At 38.1% G+C, this 23,538-nt stretch overlaps 1 pseudogene across 1 annotated transcript in view; it reads left to right on the top strand.

The window, feature by feature from the left end:
* Positions 1 to 4,760: 4,760 nt before the first annotated feature.
* The window catches only part of LOC143858928 (N6-adenosine-methyltransferase non-catalytic subunit MTB-like), a 28,530-nt pseudogene continuing 9,752 nt past the window's right edge, over positions 4,761 to 23,538 (top strand). Inside the window, exons 1-5 of the transcript XR_013239090.1 lie at positions 4,761 to 4,919; positions 5,638 to 7,357; positions 7,548 to 7,631; positions 7,985 to 8,089; positions 8,193 to 8,301. The product of XR_013239090.1 is annotated as a N6-adenosine-methyltransferase non-catalytic subunit MTB-like (transcript). The remainder of the gene's footprint in view (positions 4,920 to 5,637; positions 7,358 to 7,547; positions 7,632 to 7,984; positions 8,090 to 8,192; positions 8,302 to 23,538) is intronic.

Consider the following 23,538-nt stretch of genomic DNA (forward strand, 5'->3'; position numbering starts at 1 on the left):
CTTCTCCCCTATTTATAGAATTCGGGGGGGGGGGTATTTTTGTAAATTTCCACTCAAATTTCGCAAATTACGAAATTGGAAAATCTAATTTCACAATTTGAGATATTTGGAGTCACAACAATGCCATGTCGGTTGTATGGGGAAATGCGATTTCCCGTCTTTTGTGTTTTTTTCGAAAACTGTGATATTTCATCTCTTTTGAGGAATTTTGGCAGACCGTTACTCCTCCGATTGGACTCCGAATCACGCGCGGTCAAATCCGCTGGATTCCTCATTTCGAGGAGATTCCAATGAATCTAATATCGTTAGCTTTTAGGACACCAAGTTTTTTTGAGTAAAAACGGATGTTTTTTACTCAAAGTTAACTTCTCGTTTGACATGCCGTGTGATAACGGGCTTTTTGGTTCTGTGTAAAAGGCGGGTGCTGTGTAAAGACAGGCTTTTGTTGCATCTCTGGGATAAAATCACTTTCGAAAAGTATTTTCCTGTTTCAATAATCTAAAGAGAGATTGAGAGAAAAGGAACTGATGCTCTGGGACTCGTCATGAGATTCTTCCTCGCGACAACCTACCATTAGTTCCACCTTGACAAAATTGGGTGTCTACAACTATTTACAAATTAGTTTGGAGAGATGATCCCCCCACCCCACCCCCCGCGTGTAGGATTATGTGCCCCCCTTTTAACATGAATTGTGGGCAGACCAATTTGATCTAAAAGTATATAACAAATTGGTTGATCTCAAAGTAGTTGACATGTACAAAAACGACCATGACTCGGTGCATCTCCATTACCATGCTCCATTCATGTATAGGAGTCCCTGATGTTGAGGCTTTCCCCGCGCAAAGGCAGGTTGAACAACCTCTGCCTGTCAAAGAAATGGAGATAATGGAGAGAGGTTAGATTAGTGACAAACCTAACTTAGATGGTGAAAAACCCTTTTTTTCAATGTTAGTGAAATTTTTTTTCTTTCTTTGAACTTTTACATCATCAAATATGCAAGCACGATTAAGTCTTAGAAATTGGAATACAGAGTCTTCACATGCCCATTCATCCAAGTTAACAGAAAGGTATATCTTTATCCATTTGTTAACCAAAAAGTACTTATAGAAATGGCTGAATTCCGCTGACAATTAAATTTCGGGAGCTGAACTAGCAGGTTCAATAGCTATATTGAGTAGGAAACTGATTTTTCATTTGAATTTGTACACCATTATCAGTTAACTATGCTCAGGAACCCTTTCCAATCCGTGAACATGGTCACATGCATTCAAAGAGGGATTCAAAATGATATAGCAACCACCTTGTTTAGTGTTCATCATGAGAAGCTAAAACTAAAAATGCATAGAAAACACCAAAGTAGTTATTCCTATACACAGATTACATGTCCTATAAAGGCTGCTAGTCACAACTCAATTAACTTGAAAGAGGGACTGATCGATTGCCTCATGACATCCAACACCAGTTGAGTCATTCAAAAGCTGGGCGACTTGGAGCCAAATTCCCTTGCGTGGTGTGGAGCCCTATAATGAGATCCTCATGAGATATGTATAAGGGTTGGACTGCTTACTTAGGCAAACGAGAAGAAGGGTCTGACTTTGAAGTCACTTGCTACAGAAGCATGGATCCCATTTGGATCTAAGAAAGTACTGCAATGTGCAATTGAGTAGGACCTAACCTGAACCTGATGGGTTCAGCCGATTTCGGCTCGGGTTAAGTTGGCCTTACATAAGGTTGGGTTGGGTTGGGTTTGAGTTGAAGTCTCGCCATCGAACCTGACCTGAACCCAAGGTTGTCCCCCCTAAACTCCTCTTAGCTATGGACGATTAAGGTGGTACAAAGTGATCTTAGCTGTAGGATTTTATTTTCCCTATGAAAAGTGGACGTCTAATTCTCTTTTGTCTCTAGCTCTATCTACGGCTTTTCAATAGCAGTAATTTTTTTCCATTAATCAAGAATTTCCATCCTCCTTAGACCTCTATCTCAATTAGGATGGCCATCTGTATTTCAAAGAGAAGGATTGAAGCATCAAGCCTTTAATTTTCATTTATTATATTGAAGGTTCAACTCTCTGCCAATGGTTAATTCCACCATGAAGATGCTAGGGCCTGGACATCATGTGCACCCCTTTCCATCCGATGCCTCCATTAACCCCAGATAGAAAGATATTGGCCAAAGTATCTCAAATAATTATCAACCATTGATTTAGTGCTCGATCAAGAGGAGATGTACAGTTCGTCCAAATCACATTTGCTAGCCATGCTTATTTCAAGTAACCATGATGCTTATTGTTTTCAAAGGAAAGTATTTCATTATTACAAGCATATGTTAATTCTTGGAGAAGCCAGGATTTTGTAGGGCAATGTATTATTGTAAAGAGATTGAGTTCTGGGAATTTTTGAGGGTCAGCTAAGCATGTAGAAAGCGTGGAATATTGATGACTACTGACGGAAGTTGGGATCTGTTGGAACATATGGTAAGCTATGGCAGACCAAGACATTAAAGTTGAGTAGAGGAAAACACCCTTCATCGAGGTACGTAATAACGTACTACTTTGCGTGAACTGTTAACCCATTCTCTTTAATTACATATGTTATTGTTTGTGTACCTCCGATTTGTACCTATACGATTTCAGTTATCACTTGGGTCTAGCATGCTATTTTTATTATCCTATAAACCATATGATTTCAGTTTTGTTATGATATTGTTTCGATATTGACTCTTTGGCTTTGTACCGATATGGATTACTTTGATTTTTGCCTTTGCCACGATAATGTTGAGTTTACCTATAAAGTGAACTTTCGAAACTCTTATAGAACCATTTTGCTGAGCTTTGACGATTATCCTTATGAACTCTTCGATACCATCTGTTTGGACTCATATGGCTTTTGTTACCGTCATTGCTTTAGTTATTTTAGTTTGTTACGAACCTTTGATATGACACCTGAATCTTTGGGAAATATCTGTTTTGGACTCTGAATTTTGGATCCGTTATCTGGACCTTTGGAACTAATGTGAAACACCCACTTTGAACTTTGAATACCTTCTTTTCAACTGTGTGAACTTTGAACACCTATTGAGAGGCTTAGGTTATGTGAACTCAAAAAAGTCCCCATTAGTGAGGCATGGGCATTAGCCTATATATATATATATATATATATATATATATATATATATATGTGTGTGTGTGTGTGTGTGTGTGTGAACATAAGAACTGTGATCCCGCCAATGGGGGATAAACGTTGGCCCTGTCGACAAGTATGTGAACCTAGGAACTAGTTCTGACACCGTGGACGGTCGGTGTAAGCAATAACACGCTTTTTGGACCCGTGGGCAATCGGGGTGATAATAACTTGCTTTTTGGACCCGTGGGCAGTCGGTGAAAATAACTTGCTTTTTGGACTAAGCCGATGATCCCGAAATGGAGTTTGCATTTTGAACTTTGAATTCCGAAGGCATTGACTATTGTTTTGATATTCTGGATACCCTTTTTGGCTTTAGTTTCTGTTTTGATGTTGGCTTTGACTTCTATTTTGATACTAGCTTTGATTACTGTTTGATACTATTTAGTTTGGACTGCACATCCGTTCAGTGTTCTGTTTTGATATGCTCTTTCGATTATCGTTATACCCACTCTTTCTGTTTGAGACTTACATTATTCAGCTCTGACCTTTCTATTTGACCATTATTTAACCATGGCATGCTTAGACCTACACTTAGAGTAGTGCTTTATTATGTACTGAGCTTTTCAGCTGACTATGGTTTATAACATTTTCAGATTTAGATCATCGTGAGGCGAACGAGGAAGTCGAGGCTTAACCTTGGAGATCATTTAGTTTGATTTGGTCAGTTAGACAGTGAGTATTATGTGAACCCTGTAAGAGATGTTTCTAAATTTCTTTAAGTTGAGCTTATTTTTATGCTTGGATCTGATATTTTCTGCAAGCCTTGTATACTTGTAGGGCTTGCTTTACAGGTATACGGCGCTGTCATGTCCTATGCCAAGGGTGGGGTTTGGGGCGTGACAGCTAGCCCCTTATCCAAAAAGTGCTTCTCCTCTAGGCCTCTGAATTTTTTGGTCTCAGAGCTACGTGGGCAGTTTTCTGTCTATAAAATCAATTGTCTCAATTATACGTAAATGGACCCCCCCCCCCCCATCGACCCAATACTTATTGTTTGATCTTGATGGTAACTAACTTTGGCCATAAGCTGAGATTAGATCATTTACACAATCTTTTGGCACGAATTTGTTTCTAATAATATTTTTGATCTATTTTACTCGTTTATGAGGGGCTCACAATTCGACAATATTGATATTTATATTTAGGGGATTGACATTGATATTCCCACTCCCAATAGACAATAATCCCACACCTTTTTGTTATGTAATTTTTGGGGAGTTTAGAGCCACTAATTTTAATTTCCAAATGATTAGGAGTAAATGTCAGCAATTGGTCTGATATGGTGCATTCAATGGTTGATCGGAGTACTAACAAGTTCCAACGAGATATGGACTGGTAGAAATTTTGGGGCTTTTGTATTTGTTTACACCCATTTTGTATTTGTTTACACAAGAGACCAACTTATCAGATGATGACTCGTTTGGGCCAAGTTAATAAAGTTATACGCCAGGCAGGCATTCCACAGGGATCATTGAGATGATTTTGGGTTACAAACTACTTAGGTTTAAGCTCAACAAATTAATGGTTTGGATCTTCGAACTAAGTAGCCCAGTGAATTTTCTTTAAAAAAAAAAGCCACAATCACTCACTCTTCTATTCTTCAACAAACAAAAAATTCAAGAAAAAAGAAAAGAAAAAGAAAGCGAAAAGAATCCCATCATTTCTCATATTCATCTTGACTCAGAATTTCAAGGCAAAAAAATCAGAGGAATTTTGGTTCAGACCCATATAGAAATTCAGGTACGATTCTCTTTTTCACTCTCCTTTGTTCTTTCTTCTTTTCTTCTTCTTTCTTTTTGTGCTATAAGAGATTTTAGTTTTTTTTTTTTAATGGGTTGCTTCAATTGGATTTTGGTTTATGTAATAGGATTTCGATTCCTTTGAATTTGAATCGAGCTTACTATATTGGGTCTTGGTTGATTTAGTTTTTTTTTTTTTTTTTTGAAAATGTGGGTCTTGGTTGAGTTCTTTTTTAGTGTTTGGTTATATGTAGGATCAATTCTTTTCAGTTTTCTTGGGTTTGTTACAATCTTTAGGGTTTTAGTTTGGACTAGAGGAATCAATTTCCTTTTCATCTCCTCACTTAGACGGATGGTGTGATTTTTTTTTATTTTTCTATTTGTTTAGGGTTTTGGTTGGGTTTTTAACTATTTATTAGGGTTTCTTTTTCTTTTTATTAGGGTTAGGGTTTTGGCCTTTTGGGATTACGGTATTTTTGTGCGCGTGCGTGTCTGTGTGGGGTAATCAGTTGGTTTAAAATGCCATGGATGCTTGATTTTCTGTTTCTTTTTATTACAGGTTTCAGAACGAGTTGTTGATTCGGGGCTAATGCTTTATTTGGTTTATCATGTTATAAACACTCTTATTAGATGAATTTTCACATTATTTCATTGTTGAAATTGCAATTGTATCTTGATTAAGGGTAGAGAAAGGAATATAAATCAATTGTATTTGACAGTTCTTTGTAATGGATGCACTTGAAGAATTGATTCGGAGTTACACGGAACCGGATTTGGAGGAGGATTCGTTTGAAAATGCGCAGGATAGGGATTCGAGGTATTCAGGAAGGATGGAAAGTGGCAGAGGTCTTGGAAATGCGCAGGATAGGGATTCGAGGTATTCACGAAGCCCTGAGAAAATTGAGAGACATCATCAAGAGTCTGATGAAATTGATCGAGGTTCATCTCAATCTGACAATGAAAGAAGCATTAGCCACAGACGGAGGCAACGTGAAAAAGAAGCTTACAGAAATGATAGATCCAAAGGCAGAGAGATAAGGATTGGGGAGGTTCTAAAGATAGTTGGAGGAAAAGGCAGCAGAGCTGGAATGATAAAGAGGCAAAAGATGGGGATGGTGATTTTGACTATAAAACTGAATGGGACTCACAGAGGCGTGAACAGGATAGAATGGATAATGAGAAGCCTCATGGTAGACCTGCTTATAGAAAAGATAGAACCAGGACTGAAGGCGTGAAAAACTCGAGAGTTGGAACTACAAATGAGTATTCTGATGTGATAGAGATCAGGCCCAAGTTTCTCGATTATGGGAGCGAGGAGTCCGGATCCATGTCTTCTAGGCATACTACTAGTGCAGGCCAGACTTCTATTAGGGGTTCAGAGTCTCCATTTGGAAATAACCAGGGACTGGGGTCTTTCAATAGGGGCATTCCTGAAGGAAGAATAGGAGGCTGGAGAGGACGAAGAGGAAGCGTTCAGGGGAGGGACAGGGAACGTGTTGTAATCCCAGTGCCTATTGTGGGACCTCCCTTTGGTCACTTGGGCTTGCCACCTGGACCCATGCAGCCCATTGGGCCGAACATGTCGGCAGCTCCAGGCCCACCAATTGTACCGGTTTTCACTCCTCCATCTCCAGGGCCCATTGTTTGGCCTGGACCTCGAGGTTTTGATATGAATATGTTAGCTGCCCCACCTGGACTTTCTCCCATACCACACCTCGATTGTCAGGACCGCGATTCCTTCCTAATATGGGGACTGGCCCAAACCATGCAATGTATTTTAATCAACTTGGCCCTGGAAGAGGAGTATCTCCTAGCGTAACTGGTCCTGGATTTAATATAATGGGACCAATCGGACGTGGAGTACTTCATGATAATGCTCCAATGGGTTGGTGTCCACCTAGCACTAGTGCTCCCCCTGGTAAACCTCCTTCAAGGGGAGAGCAAAATGACTGCTCCCAAAATTTTGTGGATACTGGTATGCGACCACAGAATTTCATCAGGGAGCTAGAACTCACCAGTGCTGTGGAGGTACCTCATGATATTACTCCAATGGGTTGCGGTCCACCTAGGATTAGTGCTCCCCCTGGTAAAGCTCCTTCAAGGGGAGAGCAAAATGACTACTCCCAAAATTTTGTGGATACTGGTATGCGACCACAGAATTTCATCAGGGAGCTAGAACTCACCAGTGTTGTGGAGGATTACCCAAAGCTGAGGGAACTTATTCAGAGGAAAGATGAAATTGTGGCCAAATCTGCATCCGCACCCATGTATTACAAGTACGACCTGCGCGAGCATGTGTTGTCCCCTGAATTTTTTGGCACGAAGTTCGATGTCATTCTTGTCGACCCCCCATGGGAGGAATATGTCCATCGGGCTCCTGGTGTTACTGAACATATGGAGTACTGGACACCAAAAGAAATACAAAATCTAAAAATTGAGGTACATCATTTACTTGTCCTAAGTTTATTCACTTCAGTGTTGGCGTATTTGATATGGCTTTTGGATGTCTTTATTTTCTCTCAAATCTATTTACATAATTACATATGCAACATTTGCTGTCCATTCATATTATTTTATAACTTTGTGCCTTTTCTCTGAAGTCTTAATTCTGCTCTTACCATGTTTTCAGGCAATTGCTGACACTCCTTCATTTATCTTCCTTTGGGTTGGTGATGGTGTGGGTCTTGAGCAGGGACGCCTGTGCCTAAAGAAGGTATGTTAGTTGAGCTTAACAGAAATTACTATTTCACTTACATCGGAATTGAGTAGTGATCTTGATTAGCACAGCTAAGAGAGGACCCTAAAGAAAATATCTGATAGCATTAACATGATAACATCTCTTAACTTCATTGCATTGCTTTGGACTTTATTTATTTATTTTGGAAAATGGATGCTTGGAGTTTGGACTTTATGCTCACACATAATACAGACCAAAAAAAAAAAAAAAAAACTTCACTGCATTGCTCCCTGTTGGAATGCAGTAATGTTTTCAACTGTAATATATCCTTTCATTCCCTCTAATGTGCTTCTTTTTTGTTTGTATGGTATTTTTCTCTCTTAATTTAGTGGGGATTTCGGAGATGTGAAGATATATGTTGGGTGAAGACAAACAGGTTGAATGCGACTCCAGGACTGCGGCATGATTCACACACTTTGTTTCAGCCCTCTAAGGTTGGTTATAATTGCCTTAATATTTTCTGTTTGGTGCATATAATCTTCATTTTTTTATGGATAAATATCTTGTTATAATTTGTGGCCTCATTTTGTGGACTAGGAACACTGCTTGATGGGCATAAAAGGAACTGTTCGCCGTAGCACTGATAGTCATGTTATCCATGCCAACATTGACCCAGACATAATTATTGACGAAGAACCTCTTGATGGTTAGTATTCATGATTCCAAATTTGCCACCTAAAAACGTTTTCTGGCCTTCAAATCCAGAATCTGCACGCATTTCTTAAGTGGTTTATATTTCTTATGCCATTGTCTGCACTCTGCACAATCACGGAATAAGGTTTGCTCCCATTCATAGGGATTAGGTCCATATCCCATCAAAATTTGAATAATCAAAACAATATGGACTTTTTAGGAGATTGGATGCAGTTACCAATTCACCTATGATTTAGCCGGCACTTATTACCGGCACATGTGTCGTGTCGTGTCGTGTCCGATGCAACAAGCGTGTCCACACGTGTCGACACTCCTTTAGACACCTTTAAATGTACTGCTAGAAGTTTTAGACTTAATACGGGCTTGTGGACACGTTTTTGTACCGTGTCAAGTGTGACATTCTACTTTATTATAGAATATTGTATATGCCTCTTTTATTATTAACTCTTCTTTTATTATAAACTCTTCTTTGAACTCTTCGCTAAATAGTATTTGTTGTTATATCCCCTCCCCTCCCCTAAACCTAAAACTCTAAACAAACTCTCTTATTCCAATAGGACCAATACTATGTTCATTATAACATATTGGTCTCCCTTACTAGCTGTATATTGGAGACGGAAGATAACTAGATTAAATTGATGAATGTGCTGTTATTTGATTATCTCATGTTTGTTTTAGATTATAGTTGAGATTTATTAGTTTGTTAAATGATTACCATATTTATATTGTTACAAATTATACAATAATTAGTAATTTTATATGTATGTACGTTTCACCATTTTTAGATTCTTAGATGTCCTCATGTCTGACAACTCGTATCCGTGTTGAAACTTGACATAGGAATCCATATCCACAAATTATGATTATATCTACGTTCTATTTTAGTTGTGTCCCCGTTTCGAAATTTTGGGAGTTTGCCGTATCCGTGTGTCAACACGCGACACTCGAGTTCGTATCCACAAATCATAACAATTCTCCCTCTCAAGAGGAGAAAAGAGTAATTATTCCCTCTGTTTGTGTAGTCTATGTATGAATATCCATTAATATGATGTGTTTCATTCGTGGAGCCAACCGGGTGTAACAACCTGGATTTGGGGTAAATTTTTAGACATAATTTTTTTTTCAAAATCTCAAAATCCAAATCGCTACCCCAAAAGGGAAAAAAGCTGACTCTCAACTATAAAATAGTAATTTCATTTCCTTTTGAATTTGCAAACCACCAACACAAAAAAATCTAGAAGCCTCCTAACATAAGTTGAAACTAATCCACTGAATAAAACAAACTAAGGCAAATTGCCTGACAGGATAACTAGTCAAACCAACAATGGCCGAACACACTTTCCTCGATCCCTTTAAGCTCTCTTATTTGGTGTTCATGTCATCATGTAAACCTATAAATACTGTAGTAACTGAGTCATAACGAGCTGAACAAAAGATCCCTTAGTGCCTTGCATAATAAGAGCTACAAAATGAGAATTACATTATAAAAACATTTCTTATGATTAAACGGTTAGTATAAGCAAAACAACTATTCATTAAAATAAAGGTAGAATCAGAACTGGAAGTAGAAATATAAATAGTAATAGAGATAGAAACTAAAAGTGCAAAGATGAATGCATGCGAAAGATTTAGAGGCTGTTTGGGTTAGGGTTGACCCTCATCCCGTAATATACATTTTTTTTATATTTTTTTTCTGTTTTTTGTCACGACCAAGCCGAGCCTGACCTTGTATCCTTTTATCGGGTTAGATGGGTTGGGTTAGGGTTGATAGATTTAAAGGCTGTTTGGGTTGGAGTTGACCCTCTTCCCCTAATATACATTTTTTTTTTATATTTTTTTTCTGTTTTGTCACGACCAACCCGAGCACGACATTTTATCCTTTTATCGGGTTAGATGGGTTGATAGATTTAAAGGCTGTTTGGGAACTGACCCTCATCCCGTAATATACATTTTTTTTTCTATTTTTTTCCTGTTTGTCGCAACCAAGCCGAACCAGACCATCTATCCGGTTAGATGGGTTGGGCTAGGGTTGATAGATTTAAAGGCTGTTTGGATTAGAGTTGACCCTCCTCAACCTGGGGTTCGGATTGAGTCGGGCTAGGGTTGAGTCATGTGACCTCTGCTTCGGTTAGGTTGGTCACAAACCGACTGAATCGGGCTCGAGTGGCACCCCTATAATTAGCATCATGGTTCTTTTTTTATCTTTTTTTTAATGACATAGGGAATACTCCCACCCTAAAAATTGGGGTGGGGACACAGTATCCTGGTTTTTATACCTATGCCTCTACAGTCTACTATATAATATAGCGATGTGTCAAATGATCTGGGCCTCCCAAATTGTTGCCCAAAGTGTTGGATAATATATAATATTGGTTGAGAAAAGGTTTCTACACACTAGTGTAGATAAGTTATCTACTCACTAGCTTAAAATACAGTGGGGGCCCACATTTCTTTTTGTTATGTAATTTTTGGGGAGTTAGAGCCACCACTAATTTTAATTTCCTAATGATTAGGAGTAATTGTCAGTAATTGGTCTGATATATAACTTTGGCCATAAGCTGAGATTAGATCAATTACTCATATCTTAGCATTCCCATTGGTGGCACTACAGATGGATGGTTGATATGGAAAATACATAAAGTGGTATTTGTGACCCTTGATCTGTAATTTACAATTGTTATGGGGCATCCAACGTCTGATTCCATTAAATCTGGACACATCTCAAGACAATTCCATCATTCTGAAAATATCGGTACCATCAGATTTTCTTTTTTGTTATGTAATTTTTGGGGAGTTAGCCACCACTAATTTTAATTTCCGAATGATTAGGAGTAATTGTCAGTAATTGGTCTGATATGGTGCATCCAATGGTTGATCGGAGTACTAAGAAGTTCCAAGGACTAATGTTAGGGTATATTAAGCCCTAAGACATAGTTGACTTGTAGAAATTTTGGGGGTTTTATATTGAGCCCTAAGATATCGAGTTGTAGAAATTTTGAGGGTTTTGTATTTGTTTACACCCATTTTTTGGGCATTAACGGTCACAAGAGACCGACTTACTACATTTCCGCTTCTCTTCATCATTAAGCTCGTTAATCATATTGAAGTGTCTCTCCTCTACTGTCAACCTTTCTAAGTTGAAGACAAAATCTCAAACTTCTTGTTTCGGAGGAGAACCTTGCATTGCATTAATGCTATATAAACATAGGTTTCAATATCACTCATCATACCTAATCCATAAGAAGCAAAAAAAATAAAGGCATGCATATGTGTCAATATCACTCACCATATATTTCGCCTAAAAATATTGATCCAAAGACATTGATATCTTAGTAAGACAGTGGCCATTTCATCTCTTTTACTCTTGTTATGTCTTGGAGCTGATGCATTGCTTGGGACCTGATTACCGCATGGGCGTGATGCGAGAAGGGATTATCCCCGACCCGCAACCCGCTCCCAGATCACGGATCCACACCATCTTGTTTTGATGATTCCAAACACAAGTGGTTTTATGTCAGTAATATGTTTGAATGTTTGGGTTGTAGATCTTGTGTTATTTGTGCAATTCAAGGATGCTTGGATAAAGTCAAAGGATCTAATTTAGAGCATATTTGAGTGCCAAAGACTTAGGAGATCCAAGGAGCCAAGATGGACTTGAAACCTTGAAGTTTAAGAGAAGATCAAGTCGAGTTCAACTCTTTTTAGAATGTAAAAGTCCTCTTCTTGTTTTGAGGTTGTTAGAGGCACTTATTTAAGCTAATTAGTGTCCCTTAACGTGATAATATACATATGACAAGACTTAGCCAACTCTCCCAAAGATTGAAATACATTGAGCTTTAAATGTGCAAACTAGCAGGGCCAAGCGATTGCCCTACCCCAGTTGACTGGGGAAGTCGACTGGAGTGGGCTGAAAAACTAGTCGTTACGCTATATCAGCTAGTTGTTTGGGAACTTAGTAGATTTACCAACATGCCATTCCAACGCTTGTTTTGGTCTAAAACTATATATATATATATATATATATATATATATATATATATATATATATATATGAGAAAAGTGAGTCTGGTCTGCCGACCAGAAAAGTGATTTCTGCTCCTTCCATCGTTTTAGCCGTTAGATCATTATTAAAAAATCGTGGCCGTTGTTGGTTTGCAGAAAGCAAAAACCCATTCGTTTATGACAAAGTTGCAGAGGGCAAAACCCATTCGTTTCTACAAATCTGCAGAGGGCAAAAAAACGAGTGGTTTTTGAAAACCCATTCATTAGAAAAAAACGACGAAGCAAGCAAAAACCCATTCGTGTTCTACAAACCAGCAGAGGGCAAAAACCATTCGTTTTTTTCAAAGTTGCAGAGGGCAAAACCCATTCGTTTCTACAAATCTGCAGAGGGCAAAAAAACGAGTGGTTTTTGAAAACCCATTCATTAGAAAAAAACGACGAAGCAAGCAAAAACCCATTCGTGTTCTACAAACCAGCAGAGGGCAAAAACCATTCGTTTTTTTCAAAGTTGCAGACCCACGACGAAGCAAACCCACCTCCATATGTATAACAGGTACTTTCTCTCTCACTCTCTTCTTTGTTTTTCCGGAAAGATCTGTAGAGATCTTTCAAAAACCGTACCCTTCTTCTCCTAAAGACCCATTTCAAAACCCATTTGAAGAAGGGTACGGTTTTTTGAAGGTTCGATCTGTAGAGAAGAAGAAGGGTACGGTTTTTTCTGGGTTGGATCTGTAGAAGAAGGGTTATGGTTTGGTTATGGTTTGGTTAGGTCGTTTTTGAATTTAGTGGTTTAATGTTTTATGATATAATGGTTGTTGAATCTGGTGATGTTTATTGTTGTTAGATGTATGTGATTTTGTTATTTTTTCCTCTGATTTTGCATCTTTTATTTTCAACTTATCTTTTTTTTTATGTTTTGGTTAGGTCTGTTTTGAATCTAGTGGTTTTGATGCTTTATGTTATAATGGTTGTGATTCTGGTGAAGTTTATTGTTGTTTGATGTACATGATTTTGTTATTTTATTTTTTCAGCTAGACTATTGTTGTTCTGCTTCTTCTTTATTTTGAACTTCTCTTTTTTATGGGAGTTTGGTTTGAAATTGGAGTGGCACTTTGTATTCAAAGGAAATTTTGCTGGTTTTTGCCTGTTCTAGGAAATGTTAATTTCAGAGGCATCTGTGATATTTTGATACATGAGTAGCAATTTTATGTTTTTTTTTCCAATTGATATACATATTACATTTTCAGTAAGATTTAATGTCAGAATTGGGTACATTGTTTTTTCCTTTTTGTTGGCATTGAGAGGCAGTTATGTTGCTCAGATTTCAGAAACCAGCTCAGATTTCAGAAACCACAATCTTGGGTTTGGGGTTCATAAACGTTTAGATATTTGCATTTCTCAGTTTTTATTTATTTCTTTTGAATCTAATGTGGGAGGCCTTGACTTTGATGTGATGATCCTGCCATTCTACTTTCCGAGTTGTATTGTCGTAGCAAAAATTTTTTATTGTCAATGAACATCAAAAATAGATTGAACTGGTTTTTAGAGGTTTTGACAAATACTCGGATGATCTCATCTTTCCGGTTCATTTCACAAGGTTTTTCCATATAGCTTGGTGCATGTTCTTATTTAATTTTGGAGGAAGGTAAAATAAATTGATGGCTTCATCTTCAAATAGTGATGGAAGGTCAAGTATGTTCAGAATCCCCGTACTTAAATGTAAATGTCAGAAGAAAGCTACCTTGAAAATAGCTGAGACTGATGTGAATGATAACCAAGAACGGGTCTTCTACTCCTGTCATTTCAATGTAAGTATTGAAGTTTATTTGAAAATTTTTTTCTTGGCAATTTCAAAGGTCCAACTTACATATGTATAACGCACAGGATGGTATTACATGGAGGTGCAATTATTTTTTATGGGTGGATGATGTTTTAAACAAGCCGGAATTTGGGTGCCAGAGGGAATCCAATAACCATCAGAGAAGGTTGGGAGATGAGGTAGCCAAATTGAATATGTCGACGCAAGAGACGAAGGAAGCGGTAGCTGAATTGGGAGATGCATTATCCAGATTGGTTGGGTGCCAGAGGGAATCCAATAACCATCTGAGAAGCTTGGGAGATGAGTTATCCAGATTGAACATGTCGATGCAAGAGACGAATCAAGCAGTAGGTGAATTAAAGGTGTTGTTGCGATGCTCGAAAGTACTTGAGAATGAAAAGGGGTGGAATAAAGCAGTTGGAGTTCTTGCCTTTTTGTTCTTGACTTTTTGGTACCTATTTCAGGGTTTTTGAAAATGAAATGACTATTTGTAGGAATACGTTGTAAAGAGTGTGTTTTTGTTCTTGTCTTCTTGTTATTTCTTGAAGTGTAGTAAGACTTGTCTTTTTTATTTTGAAACACCATTATCTATTGCACCTATGTTCTTGTCTTCTATACTTTTTTATTTCGAAACACCATTATCTATTGCACCTATGTTCGTCATGGTCCCCACCACATGATTAATTTGAATGATCCGAACCCTTCATTTGAAGGGCCAGTGTGGCCTTATAGCATTTGTGCCACGGAGGAAGCATATCCCTTGGTCTGGATGAAAAAATATAACCTTTTGTAATTATTGCCATCACAATACAATGATTTTTCATTTTGCAGGATATGTTGATAGGTTGTTTGGATCGGCTACTACCCAGAAAATCAGGTTCTGCAGCTGAAAAATGAGCTCAAAAGAGAATTGCTTAGCAGTTGAATTGGTACTAGAGATTTCTTAGAGTTACAATAAATGTCTGAAATATCAATATTGGAGACTGTAGTGTGGCAATCAGATAGATCTTAAGAATACAATTGCATTGGTATTTTAAGCAAAGGTAGAAAAATTTGTAGTTGAATGAAGTTACTGTATGAAGAACATGTAACTGCACATATCCTACTTGGTCACATGTGTAGGTTTTGTCGTGGGGTAGTTAATTAATGTATGAACTTTTGCAATCGTTGATGAGCATGGTTGAATATGTAGGGCAGGTTATGATCAATAATATTGAAATTTCCAAGTTTTATTTTGTGGTAAATAAATTTCAAACAACGAGGAGACGAGGCAACTCTTCAATGTGGGAGTCGCGGAGTCATTGGGTGCCTGGTAATGGTTGAGAAATATAACATTGTTGAAAAAGACTGGATAGCGAAAATGTGGGAGTCGCGGAGTCATTGGGTGCCAGTTTTGCCGGGATTTAACACAACGTGTCAAAAGAAAAGGAAGGTTTGGATTACTGCTAACATTTTCCTTTTTTTTTCCTGAAATATTTATTGTTCACGGGATTTAACATGTAGTACCTTTTTTTCTTTAATATGTGTCCATAGATGCCCACAACAGAGGTGCAGGAGGATGAAGACGTAGCGGAAGACGAAGAGGCAGAGGAGGAAGATGAAGAGGCAGAGGAAGAAGACGAAGACTGAATATAGATTGAACAACAATATGGAGGTAATTTCTACTTCACATGAAATGGTTTATTTGTATCAGTTGTAACGGCCTGATGATGATCCTTATTCTTGTTCATGCAGGGCAAGGCTGACTAGAAGAAAGTGTTTTTAGCAGTGGTTTGTGTTTTTACTGTGGGAATGAAGAAAGTTTGTTGGGTAGGGTATCTGTTATTGTTTTTAGTTTATGGGTCGATTTTGTTCTTGTCGCTGCTTCATTTTCTATGTGTTTTGGGTAGGGTATCAATTAGATGACTGCGGCAAAACTGGTCACATGGGTCTGGTCTTTGGAGGGTTCCATATGTTTCCAGTGAACTGTATAAATTTGGAAATGCTGGATATGTTTCCAGTGTCCTGATTTTTATTTGATCTTCCCACCTCTTTCTCTTTTTTCGTTCTCTGTCAATCCTTTTCTTTTTCTTTTACCAGCCCTCCCAAATGTTGTTTTCCTTTTTTCTCATTCAATGTATTTTTGAACTAGAAAGGATGAACAGGTGCACATGCCACTATTTGTGATCGTTTACTTGTTTCAAGCATTAACAGGTGCAGAGGCCACTGAATCTGAGTTCTAAAAAACAGAGGAACTTCGGATCTCTCTAATTTTCCTCTTTACCACTGCATATAGAAAATTCATCAAGAGCCTTGGATGGAGGGACAATTTTCTTTGTAAAAAGTAATTCCTTAGAGAATGAGTTTTCCAGCATTTTGGTTCACTCATATTTCTTTTTCTATGAAAATTGCAACCTATTAGACCCTCTAATTTTCTTTTCCATGAATTTTTTTTTTCTCCCTGGCCAAGACAGAATCACTTCCAACTATTTACAAGAGAAAGGTCAGTTTTGGATCCTTGCCTTAAAAAATAACATGGGAATCCCTGGATTTGTACAGTTCCCATCAAATGCGGCTATGACTGAGCTATAAATATAATCCAGGGATGTTTGGCGAACAACCCAGTTAGGTGACCAATATCTATTCTGTACCCACATGAATGAATCCATTTGTAGCGTATAACACCACTCCACCTTCCGAATGTAGGGCATGGGGAAAGATGCCTACTAAGGAGAAAACTTACAGCCAAATGCGGCCATTCTAGGACAACATTCATGCTACTTTGTAATGTCATATGATAGTGAATTTGAGAAGGTCTAGACAAGGGCGGTTGAAATGATAATATTTGATTGAAGAGTTGCCTCGTCTCCTCGTTGTTTGAAATTTATTTACCACAAAATAAAACTTGGAAATTTCAATATTATTGATCATAACTTGCCCTACATATTCAACCATGCTCATCAACGATTGCAAAAGTTCATACATTAATTAACTACCCCACGACAAAACCTACACATGTGACCAAGTAGGATATGTGCAGTTACATGTTCTTCATACAGTAACTTCATTCAACTACAAATTTTTCTACCTTTGCTTAAAATACCAATGCAATTGTATTCTTAAGATCTATCTGATTGCCACACTACAGTCTCCAATATTGATATTTCAGACATTTATTGTAACTCTAAGAAATCTCTAGTACCAATTCAACTGCTAAGCAATTCTCTTTTGAGCTCATTTTTCAGCTGCAGAACCTGATTTTCTGGGTAGTAGCCGATCCAAACAACCTATCAACATATCCTGCAAAATGAAAAATCATTGTATTGTGATGGCAATAATTACAAAAGGTTATATTTTTTCATCCAGACCAAGGGATATGCTTCCTCCGTGGCACAAATGCTATAAGGCCACACTGGCCCTTCAAATGAAGGGTTCGGATCATTCAAATTAATCATGTGGTGGGGACCATGACGAACATAGGTGCAATAGATAATGGTGTTTCGAAATAAAAAAGTATAGAAGACAAGAACATAGGTGCAATAGATAATGGTGTTTCAAAATAAAAAAGACAAGTCTTACTACACTTCAAGAAATAACAAGAAGACAAGAACAAAAACACACTCTTTACAACGTATTCCTACAAATAGTCATTTCATTTTCAAAAACCCTGAAATAGGTACCAAAAAGTCAAGAACAAAAAGGCAAGAACTCCAACTGCTTTATTCCACCCCTTTTCATTCTCAAGTACTTTCGAGCATCGCAACAACACCTTTAATTCACCTACTGCTTGATTCGTCTCTTGCATCGACATGTTCAATCTGGATAACTCATCTCCCAAGCTTCTTAGATGGTTATTGGATTCCCTCTGGCACCCAACCAATCTGGATAATGCATCTCCCAATTCAGCTACCGCTTCCTTCGTCTCTTGCGTCGACATATTCAATTTGGCTACCTCATCTCCCAACCTTCTCTGATGGTTATTGGATTCCCTCTGGCACCCAAATTCCGGCTTGTTTAAAACATCATCCACCCATAAAAAATAATTGCACCTCCATGTAATACCATCCTGTGCGTTATACATATGTAAGTTGGACCTTTGAAATTGCCAAGAAAAAAAATTTCAAATAAACTTCAATACTTACATTGAAATGACAGGAGTAGAAGACCCGTTCTTGGTTATCATTCACATCAGTCTCAGCTATTTTCAAGGTAGCTTTCTTCTGACATTTACATTTAAGTACGGGGATTCTGAACATACTTGACCTTCCATCACTATTTGAAGATGAAGCCATCAATTTATTTTACCTTCCTCCAAAATTAAATAAGAACATGCACCAAGCTATATGGAAAAACCTTGTGAAATGAACCGGAAAGATGAGATCATCCGAGTATTTGTCAAAACCTCTAAAAACCAGTTCAATCTATTTTTGATGTTCATTGACAATAAAAAAAATTTGCTACGACAATACAACTCGGAAAGTAGAATGGCAGGATCATCACATCAAAGTCAAGGCCTCCCACATTAGATTCAAAAGAAATAAATAAAAACTGAGAAATGCAAATATCTAAACGTTTATGAACCCCAAACCCAAGATTGTGGTTTCTGAAATCTGAGCAACATAACTGCCTCTCAATGCCAACAAAAAGGAAAAAACAATGTACCCAATTCTGACATTAAATCTTACTGAAAATGTAATATGTATATCAATTGGAAAAAAAACATAAAATTGCTACTCATGTATCAAAATATCACAGATGCTTCTGAAATTAACATTTCCTAGAACAGGCAAAAAGCAGCAAAATTTCCTTTGAATACAAAGTGCCACTCCAATTTCAAACCAAACTCCCATAAAAAAGAGAAGTTCAAAATAAAGAAGAAGCAGAACAACAATAGTCTAGCTGAAAAAATAAAATAACAAAATCATGTACATCAAACAACAATAAACTTCACCAGAATCACAACCATTATAACATAAAGCATCAAAACCACTAGATTCAAAACAGACCTAACCAAAACATAAAAAAAAGATAAGTTGAAAATAAAAGATGCAAAATCAGAGGAAAAAATAACAAAATCACATACATCTAACAACAATAAACATCACCAGATTCAACAACCATTATATCATAAAACATTAAACCCACTAAATTCAAAAACGACCTAACCAAACCATAACCAAACCATAACCCTTCTTCTCTACAGATCCAACCCAGCAAAAACCGTACCCTTCTTCTTCTCTACAGATCGAACCTTCAAAAAACCGTACCCTTCTTCAAATGGGTTTTGAAATGGGTCTTTAGGAGAAGAAGGGTACGGTTTTTTGAAAGATCTCTACAGATCTTTCCGGAAAAACAAAGAAGAGAGTGAGAGAGAAAGTACCTGTTATACATATGGAGGTGGGTTTGCTTCGTCGTGGGTCTGCAACTTTGAAAAAAACGAATGGTTTTTGCCCTCTGCTGGTTTGTAGAACACGAATGGGTTTTTGCTTGCTTCGTCGTTTTTTTCTAATGAATGGGTTTTCAAAAACCACTCGTTTTTTTGCCCTCTGCAGATTTGTAGAAACGAATGGGTTTTGCCCTCTGCAACTTTGAAAAAAACGAATGGTTTTTGCCCTCTGCTGGTTTGTAGAACACGAATGGGTTTTTGCTTGCTTCGTCGTTTTTTTCTAATGAATGGGTTTTCAAAAACCACTCGTTTTTTTGCCCTCTGCAGATTTGTAGAAACGAATGGGTTTTGCCCTCTGCAACTTTGTCATAAACGAATGGGTTTTTGCTTTCTGCAAACCAACAACGGCCACGATTTTTTAATAATGATCTAACGGCTAAAACGATGGAAGGAGCAGAAATCACTTTTCTGGTCGGCAGACCAGACTCACTTTTCTCTATATATATATATATATATATATGAGAAAACTGTTGGTGAGCTTAAGCGCACCATTTTTTTGGTGCGCTTATAACGTCTCCCATTGGTGCGCTTAAGTGGGACCCAGCGGGACCCATATATATATATATATATATGGAGAGAGAGAGAGAGAGAGAGAGAGAGAGAGAGAGAGAGTTCCTGAGGTTAACCTCATATAAGCTCATTTGAGGTGGCGCTCACAAAACATAAGGCACCCACTTTGTTTAGATGATCCAAACCATTCATTTGCAAGGCCCCATCATAGATAGAGTGTGTACCAAAAATCAGCTCCATTGGATCATCCTAACCCCTCTAAAAGTGGAGGAAAAATGGGCAGATTTGTGGACAAAAAGATTCTATTCATTTTGCCCTCCACTATTGGATGGGTTAGGATAATCCAATGGAGCTAATTTTTTGTACACACCCTATCTATGATGGGGCCTTTCAAATGAATGCTTTGGATCATCCTAAGAATGTGGGCCCCATATGTTTTGTGAGCGCCACCTCATATAAGCTATATGAGGTTAACCTCAGGAACACTTTTCTCATATATATATATATATATATATAGTTACTAAACCATTCTAAATGAACCAAGAACACTAAAACTTATTTGGAACGTCTTAAAAGAGTGAATCAACTTAAGTTGTTCCTCTCTCATCTTTGAACAAGATTTGGATATAGGACTTCTTTGTACATCTTCTTTACAACTTATAACCCTCTTTGAAGGGATTTTGTTTTTCTTTCTTCAAAGATACAAAGTTTTATTGGGCGAGTGTAGGAGACTCGGAAAATCTTTGACTGATTAAGTTGGACCTTGGCGAACCTAATTCCGTTTGAGACTGGTGGGTTTTCTGTAGACTCAGTCATGAGTTGGACCAGGACCTAGATGAACATAATTATCCCCCAATGGAAACCCTACACTCAAGATTTTATATACTTTGTTGACTCGGTCATTTTTAGGACTCAGTCTAGATAAAAGCCGGACCTGAACGAACCTAATTCCACCCTCCAACTGGTAGGAGTACTCGGAAGCACAGCCTCAGTACGTTAGCTACAGGACATGCTTGTTATCGTGCTAGAGAGGTGATTGTACTGGCGCAATTGGCACCATTTCTTCGGATAGAAAACCGAATAGTCTGTCTACCTGCTTAGAAAAATCTCGCTAGAGGACTGAAAGGGCCTCATCACTTCTGAAATTTGGCGAGCTGCCATTTATGACAACTTATGGGAATTCCCGTCCATATGCTTCCTAAGGGTCTAGCAAAGGATTTTCCCAATTAGAAGTCACTTTATCATGTATATCAACACTATTGGAAACATTAGAGTCACTAGAATTCTGGGAAACTGGGGCCCGTAGTTTTACGTCATGTATTGTGAGCCATTTAAATGCTATGCAATGCATCGTGTCCACTGTGCGTGCCAAAAAGAGTGTTGGCTTTCGATTGGTATGGAGGGGTGCTCCTGTGCGGTCAGTCAGTGTGACCATCTGATTTTGGTGTGTGCGTGTGGAGCGTGTGAGAGTGTGTGCGGGTTCCTCTTTACTTACACAGATGGAAAGGACTTTTCAGGTGTACTCGTGACTTCTAAACATAGAGACTCTCAGGGTCAGCAGATCGTTCGACTCAAGCTAAATGACAAAAGGGACACAGACAAAACGCTAGTGCGAGGTATAGTTTAGTTAAAGAGATAGACTCACCAGAGAAGATGAATTCATTGCTAACTTAATCCAAGTATAGCTACAGTTACAAAAAGTAAAGGGTTCAAGTGCTTAAAAAAAAAGATAAAAGGCTAAAAACATGTTTGGATTTGGTTTTGTGACCTCTTCCATGGAGACAAATGTCTCCTTATATAGCTTTATTCTGGTAACCGTTCTTCATTACCCCACGTTCTCTTGGAGGCCGGGAACTTTTTTTGTAACTACCCATGATGGGTTCCCTTATTCTCAGGTCCTCCATTGTCCAAGTGGTTATCCTCCACCTTCTCGCGATTGGAAACTGTAATGTCACATCCTTGAATCAGTCAAACCGGATGTTCTCTTAGTAATTCGGTCCCATTTGACAGACTGGCTATAAGTTTGAAACTTTGAACACACACTAGAGTGGTCTTCTAATCATGGTTTAAAATTTCAGTTTCGGTACCGGTTTTGGACCCCTGAAATTTTGAATTAAAAATGAAGACATCTGTAAAAAAGTGGGGGTGTCACCAATTGAGGAGAAGATGAGAGAGCACCGCTTAAGATTGTTTGGGCATATCCAATGCAGGCCATTGGATGCTCCAGTAAGAAGAAGTGACTAGTGCCAAGTTGATGGAGTAAAAAGAGGTAGGGGCAAACCGAAAACAACTTGGGTAGAAACAATGAGGAAAGACTTGAGGGCTTGGAACATAACAGAGAACATGACCTTGGATAGGGGAGAATGGAAGAAAATGATCCATGTAGACGAACCCAACTAGTGTCAGGATTAGACTTAGTCAATTTGGGCTAGGTAGATCCTTTCACCTTCTTCATGAAATTTTTCTAAAGGATTCATTAGCCAACCCCAACTAGTTTGGGACGAAGGCTTAGATGAGTTGAGTTGAGCATAGGCTATACCCACGCCAATTTTTAGAGTGGGACTATTCCCTACAGTGCACGCAATCACCCATAAACCACATGCATCAGGTAAGCCACGGGGATTTGAACTCGCGTCAAAATTACCCTAAGAGCCACACCCGTACGGGTTTTCTCTACAGTTTGCTGACAACTAAACACTCATCTCATAGGTTTTCCAATTCGTTCTCCACATCATTTCCCTGCACTGCACTTTCCTAATAAAGTGAAGCAACTAAATGAATTCGTAAGGGCTGTTTGAACGCATTGCAAATTTTTACCATGGAAAATGAATTTTTCGTTGTTTGGTAAACTTATTTTTCATGATTTTTTTCCCAAATTCCAAAATCTCCTCTCTTTACAAGGAAAATTGCTAAACTTCTAGATGTGGAATTTTTTTTCCAAAGAACTTTTTCTCATGGAATTTCTTTTCCATCATTTTGTCTACCTAGATCCAAACACAAGTGATTTTATATCGGTAATATGTTTGAATGTTTGGGTAGTAGATCTTGTGTTCTTTGTGCAATTCAAGGATGCTTGTATAAAGTCAAAGGAGCTAATTTAGAGCATATTTGAGTGCCAAAGACTTAGGAGATCCAAGGAGCCAAGATGGACTTGAAACCTTGAAGTTTAAGAGAAGATCAAGTTGAGTTCAACTCTGTTTAGAATGTAAAAGTCCTCTTCTTGTTTTGAGGTTATTAGAGGCACTTATTTAAGTTAATTAGTGTCCCTTAACGTGATAATATACATGGGACAAGACCTAGCCAACTCTCCCAAAAGATTGAAATACATTGAGCTTTAAATGTGCAAACTAGCAGGGCCAAGTGATTGCCCTACCCCATTCGACTGGGGAAGTCGACTGGAGTGGGCTGAAAAAATAGTCGTTAGGCTATATCAGCTAGTTGTTTGGGAACTTAGTAGATTTACCAACATGCCA

The sequence above is a fragment of the Tasmannia lanceolata genome, unplaced genomic scaffold (genome assembly GCF_043159265.1).
Source record: "Tasmannia lanceolata isolate RefF3 unplaced genomic scaffold, GAP_Taslan_0.1 ptg000029l, whole genome shotgun sequence".
Taxonomy (NCBI): Eukaryota; Viridiplantae; Streptophyta; class Magnoliopsida; order Canellales; family Winteraceae; genus Tasmannia; species Tasmannia lanceolata.